Source organism: Mustela nivalis, assembly GCF_964662115.1.
Source record: "Mustela nivalis genome assembly, chromosome: 4".
Lineage (NCBI taxonomy): Eukaryota > Metazoa > Chordata > Mammalia > Carnivora > Mustelidae > Mustela > Mustela nivalis.
The window spans coordinates 85,647,017-85,666,312 of NC_139023.1; the positions used below are offsets into that span (position 1 = coordinate 85,647,017).

Genomic DNA, 19,296 nt, shown 5'->3' on the forward strand with positions numbered 1-19,296 from the left:
AAAGGTTAATTTCAAAGGTCATCCAATTTCAGATTCCTAATGAGAATTCGGAGTCATTCAGGCTTCACCTTTCTCACCATGATTGAAATGCCATGTACAAGGTGAACAGTCTGTTAACAATCTGAAAAGAAAATATATTACCATGATTGTACAGGGAAACTGGAAACGATTTTCTCTTGGGTTGGAGGTTTAAGCAAACAGGAAGCCCTGTTTAGGATTTGTCTTCATCATCTTTCATCACAAGTCAGCCTGACTTCCTGATAAAGAAATGTGGAACTGCTTTCGGATACTCAGCCACATTGGACAGAAATGCCAATTCAACAATCTCCAACTTTAAATTTAAAGTTGCAATTTCTGAACACCCCATCGCCATTGGACCACAGCTCTCCAAGTAAAATTTTGCCTCTTAATCTCTAGGAGCAGTGGGCTGAAGATGAGTCTTTGCTGGTATCTAACCTCCTAGTTAAAGGATCTCACTTTATTTCCACCACTGAACATCAAGAAAGTATAAGAAAAAAAAACATGTAATAGAGAATAATAATTAATAATCAATAATAATAAACCTGAAAGTGTTCTCTTCTTAGCATTAATATGATAGTTTTCTAATAGCTACTTGATAAACTATTATTTATGAAATGAAACTTTAAAGAGTTCCTATCAAAATCTTATAGTAATTTCCAGGTAGAAAGTGTACAATACCTCACAATTTGTCTCTACTCCATATACTAAAATATACTTTTCAAAGCTAAAAATTTCTTCTTAAACTTCAAATTTCATGTACCTATTTAGGTTAAACTTGCTAAAATAACAAATACAACAGTTTTTAGTGAAAACTAGGACTTGAGGATTTTAGATTCAATAAATGATTTTCTCCAAAAAGTTCAAGATGAATTGATAATCTTACTCAAAGAAGCTAATGCCAAAGATCTAAGTATGAAGTTCCAGGGAATACAAACTATAAAATGACTAGTATTTCACCTAATATTAAGTTAAAAAGAAAAAAAAAAGCAAAATCAGAACTCTCCTCACTCTAAAAATTGTAATGAATTATCATTTCACACAGTAGATTTTTACCTACTGAAGCTAAATATACCTATTATTTCACCTGATGAATTTATAAAATCTATTCTCAGTAATTTCCAAATATGATTTAGTCCAAAGTCCCATTCTCATAGTATTTTTGAAAACTTTAGATTCATATAAGGAAGGAAGAAGTCATTGTAATCCGGAGAGAAAAACCAAGAGCAGATTCATCAAATGTGATTTGTACCAGACTTATAACAACAAACATCTGTGATTTAAATATATCCTCAATTAATATCTAGAAGTCACTGATAAATGTTGAAATCCAGAAGAAGAAAATGTAGGCAACTACGACATCACAAACATTCCAGATGTTTCCTGAACCCAGTTTGCTCCCCACTTACCAGCCAATGACAACCACCATTCAATCTTTCCTACTGCCTTCCAGAATTGCATATTCGATATTCATTTTTAAAAAACAAAAGAGGCAAAGTAGAAAAGGAAAGTAGACTTGAACAAAGACATATAGTTTATTTTCTGTCCAAGAAAATAAAATGTGCATTTGTTGAGAAAAATATGAATGAATTTCCTTAGAATGATGCAACCTTCCAAAAAACTCACAGGAGTCATCACCATGGGTGGTAGGATGTTGAGTTTCCCACAGGAAGCGACTCAGGTAATTGCTTGTTTGTTTTGTACTGAGAAGCATCCTATTAAGTGCCTACGGGTTTCTCCTATGAGAAAATCTGCCACATGGCCCATTTTGTTTCAGGCATTTCATAGGCATTTCTCATGTGTTTAGAAAGTCCATCATCTTAATAAGTGATCTGTAGAAAAATGACTAAATGGGAAATACATGCTGTTGGCAAACAAGCTATATTACAACATAAGAGAAAAGTCTACAAATAATGTAAAGATAGGAATTCCAAGTTAGAAAACTTAGTCACTTCTGGAATAAGACCACAAATCAGAGAAGGGTTAGATTATCTGGCTGGTTAAGTTGTCTGGAAGGAATTCCAATGCTGAGACCATTATTAGCCAAGCCCCATGAAAGGAAGTAAAAATTACTTCATCACTGTCTCCATCCCCACGGATCCCAGTGAGGTCAATTTAAGAGTTCTACAAATAACTCCAGCTTGCACACACTGCACCACACACCATGCTCCATGGTGTGGATACAGAACTGAATACTATCTGGCTCTTGCTGTCCTGGAATTTAATTCAGCAGAGAAAACAGACCCATAAACAGATCATTCCAAAATAAGAAAGGACATAATGACAGAGCAATTCACAACGTGCAATGGCATCCAAGGGAAAGAGGGCATTGGGTCCAGTAGGAAGAAGGGAAAGGCTGTCCTGGAAGTCTTTCCAGCAGAGACAGTCCCTGGCCTGAGCTTTGAAAGATGGGTTGGAGTCTTGCAATCAGCAAGGTAAAGATGGGCAGAGGAACATTCCAAATTACAAAAGGGTGTGAGCAGAGGCACATATATCCACAGTAGCAACTGTGAGCCATTTAGCATCACCAGGGCAGAAATTCAAAATTATGCCAGCGTATAAAGTTTAAAAGCTAAGGCTGATGAGGCTATAAGGGCCCCAGCCTCAGAAAACACATGCACCATGTTGAGGAACTTGGATGTTATCCAAAGAGCACTGAGAAGTATCCAGAAAATAATATTTCCCCAGTCCCTTCACTGTCCCTCTCCTGTCACCAGCACATAAGACAGTCTTGAGTCCATCACTTCGGGAAGCCGTGGGGAAGCAGAAGGGTGAGAAGTATCAGCCTATTCTTTCTCTTCCTGCTGCCATCCTTGAATAAATGTTGGCTGCTCCCCTGCCAACCCATTGGGTTGAACATAGCATATCTGGGATATGGAAGAGAAGGCAATATTAGGAGAAACTGCATTATAAAACAGGGAAAGGGGGAACGTATGGAGAGCTAGTAACGAGAGAAGGAAGACTCTGCAGGAGCAAAGGAGCAGGCATGTGTAAGGGTATACATGAAATTTGCAAAAGTGAGGTAATGAATACCCAGTAACACAGAGAAGAACACAGGAATCACTGTAAGAGGAATCCCTGTAACAGTATATACAGTATATAAGTATATTTCACATGTATAATGCTTTCAGCTTAAATAGGTGATTTCTGTACATACTGTAGGAAGTATAATAATACTGAGTTCTATTCCAAAAATTTCTCCTGGGAACCAGTCCCATTATTTTATAAGGTATACTATATGTCCAGGTATATAAAATAAATTAATCAAGAGAGGAAAAAAGTGAAAGAGCTAATCTGAGAAGTAGAAAAATATAAGAAGGAAGGCTGAACAAAAGAGATGAAATACAAAGTCTGGCTGTAATAATCACCAACCGTCAGTGAGCACTTACCATGTTCTTACCCTAGGTACCACCTTAAGGGCCTTCAGTCTATCTCTTTCAATCTCTCACAGCCCTACTACTACTTTGCCCATTTTACAAGTAAGGAAACTGAGGCCTGGCAAGGTTGAATAGCAGAGCTGCTAAACTGAAATCAGGTAAAAAATGGCACAACGGGAATTGGAAGCCAGGGGGTCTGACTTCTGGCCCCCTGAGTGGGAAGATGTTGTTCCACTGAAGGGAACAACTCTGAGTTGAAACCATGCATTAAGTAAAGCAATCCAACACCCCTCTTCCCAAAAACAAAAAACAAAAAACAAAAAGTCTTCCCTGAATACATATGTTATGAAAAAAAGAAAAAAAATCAATTTTAACTCTCTTGGAATGTCTATGTTAAAAAACATTGAAATCTGTGTTGTTTTCCATCATGTTCCAAGGATAGAACCATTGGTTCTGAGGCATAAATAACTTGTTACTAATAACAAGCATCTTGGTTTGTAAATGAAAATTCTATTATAGGGAAAAAATAATTTGCACATCTAGAAGGAAGCTGTAATCAACATATGTTACTTTATGTGCATACACATATCCTCCCATCTGAAGAAAAATAATAACAATGATGTACATGTAAGGCTTGGCTACAAAAGAAAAGAATCTGCCTAAAGGTACGATGAAGCAAGTGGCAAAATCATTTTGGAAAATTTCTTTTGTCAGAAAAATAAATTTCTACTTAGCTGTATCTTTTAATTAGTTATATAAAGAGAGCAACCAATTACTCTGACCAAAAGTTTATTTATTCAAAACTTCTTATTCTGAGTTAATAACCTCTTCAGCTTCACAGTTCTAAATGTTTATTCATATTTGTGCAGTTAATCAGGCTATCAATCTGATTTCTCTATGAAAGGACACTGTTCAGGTCATCTGGATGGCTCAGTCTGCCTTCAGCTGGGTCATGATCCCAGGGTCCGGGGATCAAGTCCCACGTCAGTCTGTCAGGCTCCCCGTTCATTGGAGAGCCTGCTTCTCCCTCTCCCACTCCCCCTGCTTGTGCTCTTTCTCTCTCTTTCTCTGTCAAATAAATAAGTAAAATCTTAAAAAAAAAAAAAGAAGAAAGAAAGAAAGGACACTGTTCTGAACATTGTTATATTACACAAACTACAGTTTAATTAAACCATGGACTAATGCTGGTTTTAGAAAGATCAGTCTATAAGTTATTATTTTTATACTTCTAATGTCTATATTAATCCAATTATGAATTAGCAACCTTATTATCATTATTAGTGCTTACTGGTGGCTGATACCATCATTAAGTAATTAATACAGATTATACCCTAAATATCTTAAAATTCATTCATTCAGCACATCTTTATCAAATGTTTATTAGGTACAATGAACTGTAAAGGATGTTTTAGTGATAAATAAAGGCATTGAACTGGAAATCAAGAACCTTAGTAGTAGTCAACACCTCTTTTTATCTACTAACTCCCATAATTAAAACATAAATATTTAAATAAACCGGCAGGCCAATTTTTCAGAATACCTCCAAGGAAAGTTTGTCTCCAAAGGGACAAACTTTGTTCTGTTTTTAGTATATCTAAACCATATTAAGAAACCCAGCCCACATAATAAGATTTCTATTTCTAACACAGTAGTGAATGCTTGATATTTTTACTTTTTATTTCTAAATGCAGCTAAGTTCTAAGTGTTTCTGTGGAGGAAAGAAAACCAACAACAGAATCATTTGCTTTTTTTAATTTAAAAGGTTACATCTTCAAGTCATAGTTTCCACAATGAAAACATGTCCACTTGTTGACATGCTCTACTCTAGCTGAAATGACACGATCATTTCAACCCCTGAATTTAAAATTGAAATGTCTTTTCCTTCTTTCAGAAAAGAAAAACCACCCTATGATTAAAACTCCCCACAGTTTCTTTTAAAGTGCTTGAACTTAAAAAAAAAAAAAAAAGAAAGAAGAAAAGAAAAGAAAAAGAAGGAAAATTCCCTATTTTTATCAGAAATTATTCTTCCCACACAGACACTGTGGCTAGCTCAATGAGTATTGGCAAGTTGAGCTATTTACAAAAGTAGGCTTCCCTTCCCTCCATTCCCCCACTCTTTCCAGGAGTACAAGTGGACAGCTGCCTTTGAGGATTTCCTATCAGTTCCCCTGGCCCCTCCAAGCACTCATTTCTTTCCCCTTTCCAGTTGTGGCTTCCCTCAAATTGCTGAACTGCACAGAATGTCCTCTTAACCCCACATTAGTTGCCATAGGAAATTCAGTCTTTAGATGATCTAATGTCTAAACAGTATCACCTACTCAAATCTTTCCAAACAAGAATATCTCTGAATAGCTTTTGAGGTCATTATTTGTCCACCAACACAGTCTTTATTAGGCCATCACCAATATTAAATTATATAGTCACCCAATACTTACCGAGCATCTTTATAATGCCAGTTCACTTTGCTTGGTCCTGCAGGAAAAAATTTACTCTAATGACACTGTGACTGTCCTCTGGGAACTCATGCTCACAGGTTGATGCAAGACTACACAGATCTACTACAGAAACACTACTGAAGTACTACAACAGAGGGAAAACAAAAAGCAGAGGGAACAGGAGGTTCAGGAAGAAAGTAGAAGCTGTTGGCATTGCCAAGGAAAGACTCCATTGATATTTTGAGATCCAGTTAACTGAAAGATCAAAGAGCACAAAAAAATACTAAAATGAAGAGGGACCACAATTCCAAACAACTAAAATAAAAATTGGCATTCTTTTTTGGAATAAGGATCATCTAACAATATCTAAGTATTTATAACTCTGGGGGAGATCCCTAAAAAATACAATAAAAATTCATATGAATCAAGTTTTAAACCATATTCATTGAAAGGCATCAAATATGTTCCCCCAGGGACCCAGATAAGACTGGAGCTTCTCTCTAGCTTATTTCCATTCTACTTGCAACAGTCTACACTAATTGGTGCCACTCTCCCTCAACAAAGCTCCTTTGGTGGTCTGAATAGCTCAGGTTTAATGAAGCCACAATGAGCCCTTCACCATATTCTTACAAAGCTTGGCCACATACAACTTCATTCAACAAACATTTGCTGAGCACCCACTACAGGCAAGGTTCTGGGCTGAAAATAAATAAATAACAATGAACAAAATGCAGTCCTTATATTAATGCACTCACAACGCGAGGGCCTACCTACCTGTAAACAGTTGTCTGAAACAAAATGGGAGAGGCATTGAAAGAGTAAGGAAAGGAACTGTGGACAAACAAAAGAAGAGTGTTGAAATGGAGGAGGGAGAAAGAAATACTCCAGAGGGATCTCACAGGAAGGTGACCTCTGAGGAGCAGCTACAAGTATGTTTGCCCTTTTCTTACAGGACAGTAACCAAATTTCTCAGAATGAAGGCAAGAACCCAAGTATTAAGGGCCAAGGGTCAAATTAGAAGAGTTAAATAGGCTCTATGCAGGGATCTATACTTTAACCTTTAGGCATTAGGAAGAATTTTAAGCTACAGAAGAATTTTAAATAAAAATAATTTTAAACAAATCAAAACACAATGAATGCATATTTGTTATCTATATCTAATATTATACTAATGTTAGAATGTTATAATTAATGCTGTATTAATTACATGTATATGTAATTACTTTGGCAAAGTTCTGCAAGACAGATGGGAGAAATAAAGCTAAAGGCAGGAAGATGAATTAAGAAACTGTTCCAGTAGCTCAAGTAAGAGATGAAGAGAATTTGGACTTAGTGAAAATTGGAATTGAGAGAAAGGGACATAAAAGTGCTTCAAATGTATAGCTGATAAATCTTGATTTCCAGGTACACGTGTGAGGCTGGGAAACTAAAAATCTGGGAAGATATCCAGGTTTCTGACTTGCAGAGGAGGTAGGTGCAGAATTATCAGTAAGGTATATTGAGCATAATAGAAGTAAAAATCTTTGCAATAGAAGAAACTAAGTTGATTGAAGCTTGTTAACTATGAGGTGCTCATGGATCACTTAAGATAATGAAGAAGACACTGGAAAAAATTATGACAATACCCTGTTCCCCATTCAAAGTTACATGGGGGGGAAATGGAGAAAAGAATTCAGACTGATTATATCTTGGACTAAAAACAAACATTCAACATAAAGGTAGCTGGAAAGTTCAAAAAACTTAGAGATTAAACAAAACACTTCTAAACAACATGAGTCAAAGAAAAAAATCTCAAGAAAAATGGAAAAATGTTTTAAACTAAATAGAAATGAAAATACAACCTAGCAAAATTTATGGGATGCAGTGAAAACAGTGCTTAGAGGGAAACTAAAGAAAAGGAGAAAGAACTAAAGTCAATAAACTAAACTTCCACTTTACAACATTAGAAAAAGAAAATAAAATTAAATCCAAAGTAGATGAAATAAAAATTAGAACAGAAATCAATGAAATTGAAAACAGAAATAGAGAAAATCAATGAGACCAAAAGTTGGTTCTTTGAAAAGATCAATAAAATTAATAAGCCTCGGTGTAAATAAGAAAAGAGAGAGAAAATCAAAAGTATTCATAACAGAAATGATAAAGGGGACATCACTACAGATCTCATGGATATTAAAGGAATAATAATGGAATACTATCAACAACCATATGCCCACAAATTTGAAAGCATAGGTAAAATGGGTCATCCTTGAAAGATAGTCTGCCAAAACTCACATTAAGAAGTAGACAATCAAACAATGTCCATATCTATTAAGGAAATTGAATCAATAATTAATAGCTTTCAAAAGAGAAAGAACCAGGCCCAGATGGGGTCACTGGTGAATTCTACCAAATAGGGAAGAAATTATACCCATTCTCTACAACCCCTGCTAGAAAACAGAAGCAAAGGGAATACTTCCAAACTCATTTTATGAAGACAGCACTGCCCTAATACCAAATAAAGGACATTACAAGAAAACTACACACCAATAACTCTTATGAACATGGATGTAAAATTCTCAGCAAAATCTTAGCAAGTAAAATCCAAGAATGTATAAAAAGAATTATATATTGTGATTAAGTAGGTTTCATCCCACTTATGCAACACCGAGTCAACATTCAAAAATCAATTAATGCAATCCATCACATCAACAGGATAAAAATGAAAAATCACATAAACATATCAATAGAAGCAGGAAAAACATGTGACATAGCAGAATACCCACTCATAAAGCTCTCAGTAAACTAGGAACAGAAGGCCACATCCTCAAGTTGATATAAAGAGCATCTACCAAAAAATCTACAGCTAACATGGCATTTAATGGTGAGAAACTAGAAGTTTCACACTATGATCAGGAACAAGGCAAAGATACCCCTCTTGCCACTCATTTTCATTATCATCCTGGAAGTCTAGCTAATAAGACATCTAGCTAATATTTAGCTTATCTAGCTAATAAGACAAGAAAAGGATTAAAGGTATACTAATTAAGACAGAAGAAGTAAATTATCTTTATTCTCAGATGACATGACTGTTTATGTAGGAAGTCTAAAAGTATTGATAGAAATATCCTAGAACTAATAAACCACCATATCAAGGTTGCAGAACACAGTTAAATGAAATCATTAAAGCCAATCATTTTCTCATACACTAGCATAAAATTTGAAATTTAAAACAAAATAAGATTTGTCCAATAGAAGTAAAATATTTAGGTATAAACCTAACAAAAGGGGCTCCTGGGTGGCTCAGTGGGTTAAGCATCTGCCTTTGGCTGAGGTCATGATCCCAGGGTCCTAGGATCGAGCCCCATGTCTGGCTCCTGCTCAGCGGGGAATCTGCTTCTCCCTCTCCCCCTGCCTATCTCTCTCTCCCACTCTCAAATAAATAAATATAATTTTTTAAAAACTAACAAAATATGGACACTAGAAGATTAGAAAACACTAGAAGATTAGAAAGTATTGTATTTTCCTATATATTTGGCTTTCTGTTACACTGAGAACTTTTTAGTTTTAAGAATCATATAGTAAAGCGTCTTCTCCAGGGTATTAGTCCATGTAATGAAGCAAAACATTCATGTGTATTAATTAAAGGAATTCAGTACTCAAGGTTACAAATGTGCTAGGAACTGAGGATAAAAAGACCAATAAGAGCTCTGACCCTATTTAATTTGGGGTATTGAAGAGGGAAAAAAAGACAGTGAGGGGGAAGTCAAAGAGGAGAAAAGTTTAGAGTGGGATTTGGGCTTATATTTCCCTGGTTTGACCTACTTTATATTTTGTATTTCTTCTGGGAGTGGAGGTATAAGAAAAGTCACCTAAGATAGTTTACAATTATTTAAAGGTTTCCTACATGAGGCTCTGTTAACCAGATGGAACATGAGACAGCCAAACCTTGGAGTCACCCCCCTCATGTAGTTTCTTCCCTGAGTAGCACCTGAAAAGAGCAAAGGTATTGACCCCAATAGGGTGTAAGACGTCAAACCAGAGATCACTAAGACAGGAAAAGTGCTTATCTTCCCAGTAGAAGCACACTTCAAAGGATTAGGCACATACTTCAAAGAGTGTTTACCCTCCTGTCTCTCGGATGCCTTGGTCTAGTAGCCAGTACTAACACCCCATTAGCACCTCATTAGCCTGGGCTCAAGAATGCTGGAAAAGAGTCCTGGACCTTGGAAGCATCTCTAGACTGAAACTAAGAGATTCCTCCATTTTTCTTAGCACTTTTATAAATGCTCCAATAGTCATCCATCCCCCAAAAGAATACATATTTCAGTTCTAAAGTTGGTATCAGCTAGACATATGAAACAAAGTAGGGCAAATTTTAATACCCAGTATCATATATCCAAATTTTCCTTTAAAAATACCCCAAAATTAGGCATCCAGGAACAACACTCTGGAAATGGGGGTCTCCAAACTCTTTACCTAATAATGAAATATGCCCTCAACATCAGATTTTTACAAAATAACTTGGTCTTTTCTGCCAATACTTGTATACTCCCAATTCTGGCTGCCTGTAGACCATTTAACCCAACAATTCATAGTACAATTCATAGTACAACATCTGGGATGTTGCAGACACCAAAATTCTCAAACAGCAGTTCAAAACATTCTTTCCTCACAAAAAAAGCAAAATCATCTCCCTGAAGATTCTATTATTAGCACATGGAATCTGCTTCCACAGCATCCTGTAAGAGAACTGGAGCCCCCTCTACAAATTTTCCCAGATTCATTCCACATAGTGCCCATCAGACTGAACAGCCACACACACCAACCTAACAAAAACTGTAGAGTTGCCAGATAACTGAGATTTTCAGAAACTTTGTAAGTGTTATTTGAATGTGACAGAAAGATCAAGAATTCTAACTTACCAAGGGGGAAAAAGAGTGCGACCTCTTGATGTTTTTTTGTTCGAAAGTACAGTATAGCACTTACTCTCTATACATAGCTAGAAAGAAAACTGGAAATATATGATGAAAATGAAATTACTATTATCTCGTTAATTAGTGGACATGTCTGATAAAACTGGTCAGTGCACTTCTCATCTCATGATCTGCTTGAAAGGTTGTTTTCCATAGAATATCGAGTCATGATTCCACTTGGGAATTCCAACTATTAAAGATTGAGAGAAAAAAAAATCTTACTTGACATGTTATCTTGTGAAAACACATTGATAAAACAAACATCTCATCTGGAGGTCATTTTGTATGACATAAAAATAGCAAATCACGATGAGGCACACTTGAAAACTAATAAGATACTGTATCTTATACAAGTATCAATTATACTTTAATAAAAAGTGCTCCATTCACAGATCTATACATGTTTTTACACATTGTTCTGAACCTTCCTTTTTTACTTGAATATTATATTTTAAGATAGTTCTATATCCATATAAGGATGGCTATACATTTTTCTTTTTAATGGCTATGTATTAGTTCTCTAGCATTTAACTTTACTTGGGATTATTTCCAGTTTAGTAAGCTAGGTGTGATTTTTTTTTTTCCAGAATCTGGTTTTGGTGTAGTTTTGCAAAAATTTTAAAATGGAAGGCTTCCTCTACTCAGTTTCAGAGAAGATTCACGTGTAAAGTACCATGAGCCTTGACCTTTTTCAAAAGGACAACACTTCATTTTTTAAGCACATTTTTATTTATTTATTTATTTGACAGAAAGAACACACACAAGTAGGGGGAGCAGCAGGCAGAGGGAGAGAGAGAAGCAGGCTCCCCACAAACAGGGATCCTGACATGGTGTTCAATCCCAGGACCCTGTGATCATGAGCTGAGCCAAAGGCAGACACTTAACCCACGGGGCCACCCAGGCGTCCCAAGGGACAACACTTTAATAATTTGTTAAAATAATTTTCTTCCTTGTAATTGTTTAGTTTGAGTTTTCCCTGTCATCTGATACTAATTTTCGTTATATGTTCTTTCCTAGAAAATCATTCACATATCCAGATTTCTAAATATTTGTGGAAAAAAAAAACTTAAACATTTCTTATAATTTCCTCTGGCTATTTTTCCCCCCTGGCTATTTTTCCTTCGGTTTCTAATTTGTGTGTTTGCATCATCTTCTTTTTCTCTTTAATGAGGTTAACTAGTGATTTATCTATATTGTTGGGAAACTGATTTATGTATTAGCTCTACTATCTTTCTGTATTCTTTTTTTTTTTTTTTAAGATTTTATTTATTTATTTATTTATTTGAGAGAGAGACAGTGAGAGAGAGCATGAGAGAGGAGAAGGTCAGAGAGAGAAGCAGACTCCCCATGGAGCTGGGAGCCTTATGCAGGACTCAATCCCGGTACTCTGGGATCATGAACTGAGTCCAAGGCAGTTGCTTAACCAACTAAGCTGCTCAGGTATCCTACCTTTCTTTATTCTAATTTCTTAATATTTGCTGTAATTTTTATTAAACTTCTACTTCCTCTTTCTTAAAAAATAGTTTTGCTGGGTTTTGTTCCCCCTAACTTACTCTGTTAAAAGATCATATCATTTGTGCTTAAGGCCATAAATCTCCTAAGCATTAGAGCTTTAGAACCTACGTTCTTGGTGTACCTGGGTGGCTCAGTCATTAAGCAGCTGCCTTCGGCTCAGGTCATGATCCCAGTGTCCAGGGATCCAGCCCCATTGGGCTCCCTACTCAGGGGGAAGCCTGCTTCTCCCTCTCCCGCTCCCCCTGCTTGTGTTCCCTCTCTCACTGTGTCTCTCTCTGTCAAATAAATAAATAAAATCTTAAAAAAAAAGAAACCTACGTTATTGTATATAGTGTTTTATTGCTGTTTTTTTCTACATGCTCTGTAACTTCAATTCTGAACTTTCTCTTAAGCCTAAAACTTATTTGAGAATTGTCTTTCTTGTTGTTGTGTTTTTAATTTTAGATGGTTGGGTTTTCTTATTTTCTTACTTTATTTCTGTAAAAAATTTCAAGTTTCAGTGTATTGTGATCCATGGCTACATTATGCCCTCTTTTTCTAGTTTACAAATTTATTGAGGTTTTCTTTGTGCCTCAACATAAGTTTGTCTGTTTGTTTTTAATATTCCGAAAGCATTAGAAATGAGACCATGTTCTCTGATTTCAAGTCAAGGAGAATGTGCATGCATATATATATATATATATATATATATATATATATATATATACACACACACACACATACTATATGCATGTGTGTATACACACACATACTATATGTGTATATATATTTAACTTACATACATACATATACATACTATATCTATCTATATGGTTTAGATTTCATCATGTACCTTTTCAAAAGATGCATGGGTATTCTTCTCCCTGTATTCCTTTATGTTCAAGATGACGTGCCTGTGTCCTATGTACTCAAACAGCTCAGCTGGGTCCAAACTTCTCAGACTGTCTGGCTACACTTTCCTCCCTCCACAACTTTCCCTTCTTGGATTCATTGTTTCCCTTCTGTGACCTTTCATTTCACAAAATTAATACTGTCTTTAATCTACTTGATAACGTGGAGAATTATATGTTTGAAATGTTTTTTTCTACTTATGGGCATAAGTTCTACTCTGATGCGAATTAGTCATCTGGTCCACATCATGAAAGTAACAATAATAATTTGAGGACTCTCTCCATGCCATTTCACATGGATTAGCTCCTGTTCCTCCTCCTTTTGCATTCACTATCTGTGTATAAATCCCGTGTTCATGCTTTCCAGTAAATGATATCCTTGAATGAAGAGAGTTCTTTCAGGACTGGTCAAGACTGGTGTAGGAGGAGCCAGGGAGAAAAACTGGGACAGCAAATATCTTGAATTCAAACATATTTTCTCAAAGTACTTTCTCACTAATTTTCAGGCCTGGGTGTGTCCCCAGTTACAATGCTCCCTGCTTTCAAGTGCTAAACCTCCATTTTTCTGTCCCCATGCCCAACACAGGGTGAGGAGGCTATCTTGCTGGGGCATTGTGGAGCACCTCTGGGTGTCCAGAACTTCCTAACAGACTATCCTAAAAATAATGTAGGTATTTTTACATCCACGTGCATTTTTACATATCTGCATAGTACACATAGTAAGTGTACTATGAATTTTGCTGATATAAAGAACGTGTAGTACAGAGTTTACAAAATAGTCACAAAAAGATCATTGTAAAGTCTTTAGAGCCAATTGATTCTCTCAGAATGCTTTTATTGAGTTTTGCCAAATTTGTTCTCAGCCTTTAGATGTAACTGACAAGGCAGTGTGGTTCTGACACAAAGGTTGGATGATATGGGCAGTTATTAATAAGATGAAAGAGAAACAGCAAAGATGCCCATCTGGGAAACTCATACTCTCATTGGTGACTTGAGAGCTTACTAACCAAACCAAATAATAGATTCAAACACTAAAAGGATACTTCTCAACTTTTTGTGCTGCAGACATGACACTGTTCATTTGAATCAGCATTATTGTTTTCTCTATCACTTTAAGTCCAAATAATAAACAAATAATAAGCGAAGTGCTGAGCTCTAGCATTTGCACATTTTCATGGTATAATATTCCCACAACGGCTGCTTTCAAGCTACCATTGTGACATCACTGATCACAGGGTTGGGAGGAAATGCACGGAAGGGCACTTTCATATAACATTTTCACCAATCGGATACAATTGATGTAAATACCTCAGGAACATATGCAATAATAAAATATGGTAATTAAGGAGTGATGAGATTTGAGTACTTATTACCTTTGTTTTTAACATTATTGTAAGTTTATAATTTAATTTTTCATGACTGTTTTTTAACGATCAACTGGCAAAATTCAAAAAAATTTACGAATTGGCTCTAGAAAGCGGACCATGAGCCAACGCCAACATACGATGGTGGTCTTCAGCTGCTGTGATTCCCCAACAAATTCGTTTGCCTTCTAACATCTTCCCTCTTCCTAGTGGTCAGACTTCTCATAACAAAAAGGGATATCTTCATCATTCTGTGCGCACAGCCTGACCCTGCTCCTCCCCGGCCATGTAAGCCTGAATTCAACAAGCTTCCTGCAGTGAATCCAAACCCCCAGACCCTTTCATCCCTGAGAGAGATCCTTGGTTGGGCTTTTCAGGACTGAGCACCCAACTTGTAAAGCACTCCAGTCATTACTGGGGCTCAGTTTGGTCCTAAAGTCACTGTTTCCCGCACCTATACTTGGCTGGCATGGCTTGCGTGTGCCCAGTTTCTTTGAAGATGGCCCTTCTTATTTCTTTTACACCATTGTTATTTTGTATTATTTCAAGGAAGAAATGGGGATGCAAACACATATCCTCTGCCATCTTTAGCCAAAAGTCAGCATTTGGTCTTTAAATGTAAATATTTTCACTTGAGAGTCAGGTTCCTCTTTGTAAATGCCCTTGAGATATATAATCTAAAAGAGGTACCATGAGAAAATTAAGTATGTCAGTACCAAAATAAATGTTCCTCACAAAAGAAAGTGCTGAGTATATAGGGAATGATCACAACAGTGGGAGAAAAAAATCCCATCTATATGTTAGGACATATGCCAATGGTATACAAATGTTTAAAAAACTAGATCTTTTAATCCCCAGCTGAAAAGCATTACACACATTGTTTAACGATAAGAAAGGAGGAACTATGTACATGTGTTTCCCATATAAACGGAAGAGACAATTTTTGAGGAGGGAAAACAAGGACATTGACTCACAATCAAGTCATTCCAAAGTGGTGGAGTCTGTGGTATTTATTCTCCGTGTGTGGAACATTTACAATTAAAAAAAAAAGATAGCCCACATCATTCCCATAAAGTCTATTTGCTGAAAGGAAACATGTCATTGCACTGAAGAGCTCCAGAAGAAAAACAGAGGTATGTGATTAACATTCTGTGTCTCTTTCTTTTTTAAATACAAATTTGTTTCAGAACATTTTGAGATATATCCTACTATTTAACATAGGAATACTTGAGCAAATGCTCTTTTGGGTGTGTGTATTTGTTCTTCAAAATTTTCCTCCAAATGAGAGAAGGAAAAAAAAAAGACAATACGACCTAGAGCAAAATAGAAAAATTTGTTTCTGGGAAGGACGTGAAAGGATCCATGAGACAGCAACAAGGCATTCGATGTGACGTTACTTATCAGGCCAAAAGTGGGCTATCTTCCCACAGGAAGGTGTAGGAGGGTAGCCCCAGCAAATCTTATCTTTGAAGCGAGATAGATGGTCCCTAGAGGAACGATGACTCCATCGAGTGTTCACGGAAGAGTTTCCAGATAAATAATGTCTTTCCACAAATAATTTGCTCTCGAAAGGCAGCCCCCAGACATGGGAAGCCGAAGGAGTGGCTAAGGGCTGTGGAATGTTCTGAACATGAACAGTAAAGAATGTCAGTCTTTGTAATTGAGAAATGAGATCACTTTGAAAAAAAAGAAATGTCTAGAACCAGGGCTATTGCACAAGGAAGGCACGTTTTTTAGAGCCTCAGAAAAAAAAATGCATTCTCAAGATTAATCTTTACATCTGTTTCCAGAGGCTTCATTCAAAAGTTGACACTTTTGTACAAAGAACAGTCTAGTGCTGACTGTGACAAGCAAGCCACATCGCCAGCGATATACTAGGGACGCATAAATCTGCGGGAGAGAGGGCAGCACGCTCGCTGCATCCCTGCAACCTCTCCTTGCCCCCGAAATTTGGAGGCTTGGAGTAAAAAGAGAAAATAAAAGCAATATAGAGTGTGAGAAGAAAGTAGCCTAATATATAAAATGAAAGACAAAGGCAGACTGGATTATGCCAGCAAGCCATCTGCACAGCTGAAGGCTTCTTCCAGCAAAAAAGGCCCCACTGTTCCTGAATCAATTGCTTCCTATTCACAGGCTCACTGTATAGGGCGAAATTCAAAATGGCCCTCGGGAAATTCTTGCCAATCCTGTGGGCTGATTTGAGGCTCTATTTTTCTCTTTCTTTTTAAGACCCGAGGATGTAAGTATGTATCAGTGCTGTAACCTTGCCAGCGTTCACTGGAATGAGTCAAAGGGACCTGGCATTAAATCACAGGGATTTGAGCTGCTAATAAATACAGCAGGCCCCATCCATTGTTGATTAATTCTGACTGAAATCTAAACACCAAACAACAAACACTCTTCTGAACTGCGCTGGTACCCATTAGTTTGATGTGTTTATTAGACAGGGCTGTGTTCTTTCAAGTTTATTAACAACAGATTAAAAAAAAACTGCAAACAAATCTAGGTTTCTTTTTATGATTTAAAAGTACGAGTACCATTTGCTAATGTTTTTAGGGTTTGACAGCAAATCCAAACAAAGCTAAAACATACCATCATGTCAAATTAAGAACTTGGTACGAAGTATGAATAGTTATTGTCAATGCACAGCTCCCGTTATTCTACAAATAATCAAAATTTCTACCTAAGTTTGTAACTTTCAAAGTTGTCATTTTTTTTAAATCCATCTCTGAATAGAGATTTAAGGAGTATCATAGGATGAGATGTAAAACCTCTACAAGTGATATAATCTATTGCATACTTTAAAAGATTATAGAAGATATTTCATGGTATTTGCTTATAGTTATCATATAGCAGCCTTCCTAGAGGTTCATTCTAAATTGGGCCAACTAACACATGGACATGAATATGCGGTATATTATGTATTAACAGAGCTTAAAAGTGAAAAAATTTATAAGAAAATATTCAGTATGCAAAGATAGTCAATGATGCCTCAGTATTAAGAATTCAAGAGATCAAAGACCACAAGTATAGATTTTCAAACTTTTAATATTAACTCTGGCTCTTAACGCTTGGGTAAATCCTTGAACATGTCCAAGGTATATACTTTTAACAACCTGGTAGAAAACACTAAAGTCCACCAAAGTCTCAAAAAAACCCAGTTTCTGCTATTTCAAGTTCATCAGTGGAAACAAAGATATAGAGACACATAAGCCATATTTACAGCCCAGGAAAACTTTCATAAAGTATATTTACCTTAACTTAAGCTGTCTAAAAACTATAAATAGATTTTACTGGCTTAAAGATCATGTATATATAAGGAGATATACATATACATATGTATATGTATGTGTGTGTGTGTGTATATATATATATATATATATATATATATATATATATCCTGCTAATAGTTTCTGCAAAACATGTAATTTTAATAACTCTTTAAGTAATGTGTGAAGAGGTGAATAATTTTCAAGTTTTGACTAAACAGAAAACTTCTCTTCAAATCTAGAGTCTTAGGAGAGCCACCATATCCTAAGGTCATGTGAGGCAACATCTTGACTTGAAAAGCCTTCCATAAGTGCATCTGCTATTGCATTCATTAAATATTCCAACCCAAATCTGTCACTGCAATATCTGGATTCTCCCCAGAGCTTCCCAGACCACCAGAGCTCAGCAACTCCAAAATTAAATCATTACCTCTTTAATCCTAAATCATGTCCTCTTAATTTTTACAGCATGTAAACTTCTAAGCTCTTATACTCTGCTTTTTTCATGAATGCATAAAAACAATGAAAGTGAAGATCGGAAGACAACTTTAACAGATTATAAAATTGATTGGTCTATTCAACCCAAAGGTTACCATTATTATGGTAGTACTGGTGGTGATTATGATTATGTGAGTCAAGAGTAATGTTAGATTTTATGACATGTGTAAACAAATCCTTTTTACCAAAAGAAAGCATTATAATCATTTCAAAGACCATATGGTATGAAAAATACTGCATTGTGTCTAAAGTGGTAAAGATCCAAGCACCTCATTAAAAAAAAAATGTTATGTATGTTTCATCTAGTGTGTGCCTCCATGACTAATTGGTTGATAACTGAGTAGAGAGAAGAAAAGACGAGGGAAGAGGTGTAAAGAAAAGGGAAAGGGAGGGGCAAAGCAGAAAGAGGAAGAAAGGAAAAGCATTTATTGAAGCACAACGTAAATAATATTTTCAATCAATGACAGGTAATCATGAAAACTGAAAAATAAAAGGATAAATGATACTAATTACCAACAACTAATGATAAATATTCTGCCTCTATCAATTAAAAATTTAGCATTTTATAAAACTAAACTTTGCATTGTCAATTTTTTGACAAATACATCGATACAATTAGTGTCTTGTTATCTTTCAAGGTAAATGCAGAAAATGGGTAATTTTATGAAAAATTCATTTAGTTTTTTTTTTTAATCCAATTTGAAGCAAAATTCCTCTATCCAAAAAGGAAATGGTATTTTAGGTTGGCATCCTAGGCCCTTAATAATGTAGTCCTACAGGAATTCCAGATTTATTTCCTATGGTGCCCTGACTTCACATTCATGTGGTTTTCTTCCTGCCCTTTGTTTTATGTACAATGCTCTTCCTTCTATATCCATCCATCAGTTCTCCAAAGACTACCTCAAAGACAGCAGATTTAATGAAAAAAAATATAAGCTCTGAAACAGATAAACTGATCCAGAGGAAATCTAGATAAAG

The 19,296-nt window shown here is 36.0% G+C and overlaps 1 long non-coding RNA gene across 7 annotated transcripts in view; it reads right to left on the reverse strand.

Annotated features, from left to right (window-relative positions):
- Positions 1-19,296, reverse strand: part of LOC309862935 — a 243,347-nt gene that overhangs the window by 94,982 nt on the left and 129,069 nt on the right. The window lies entirely within an intron of this gene.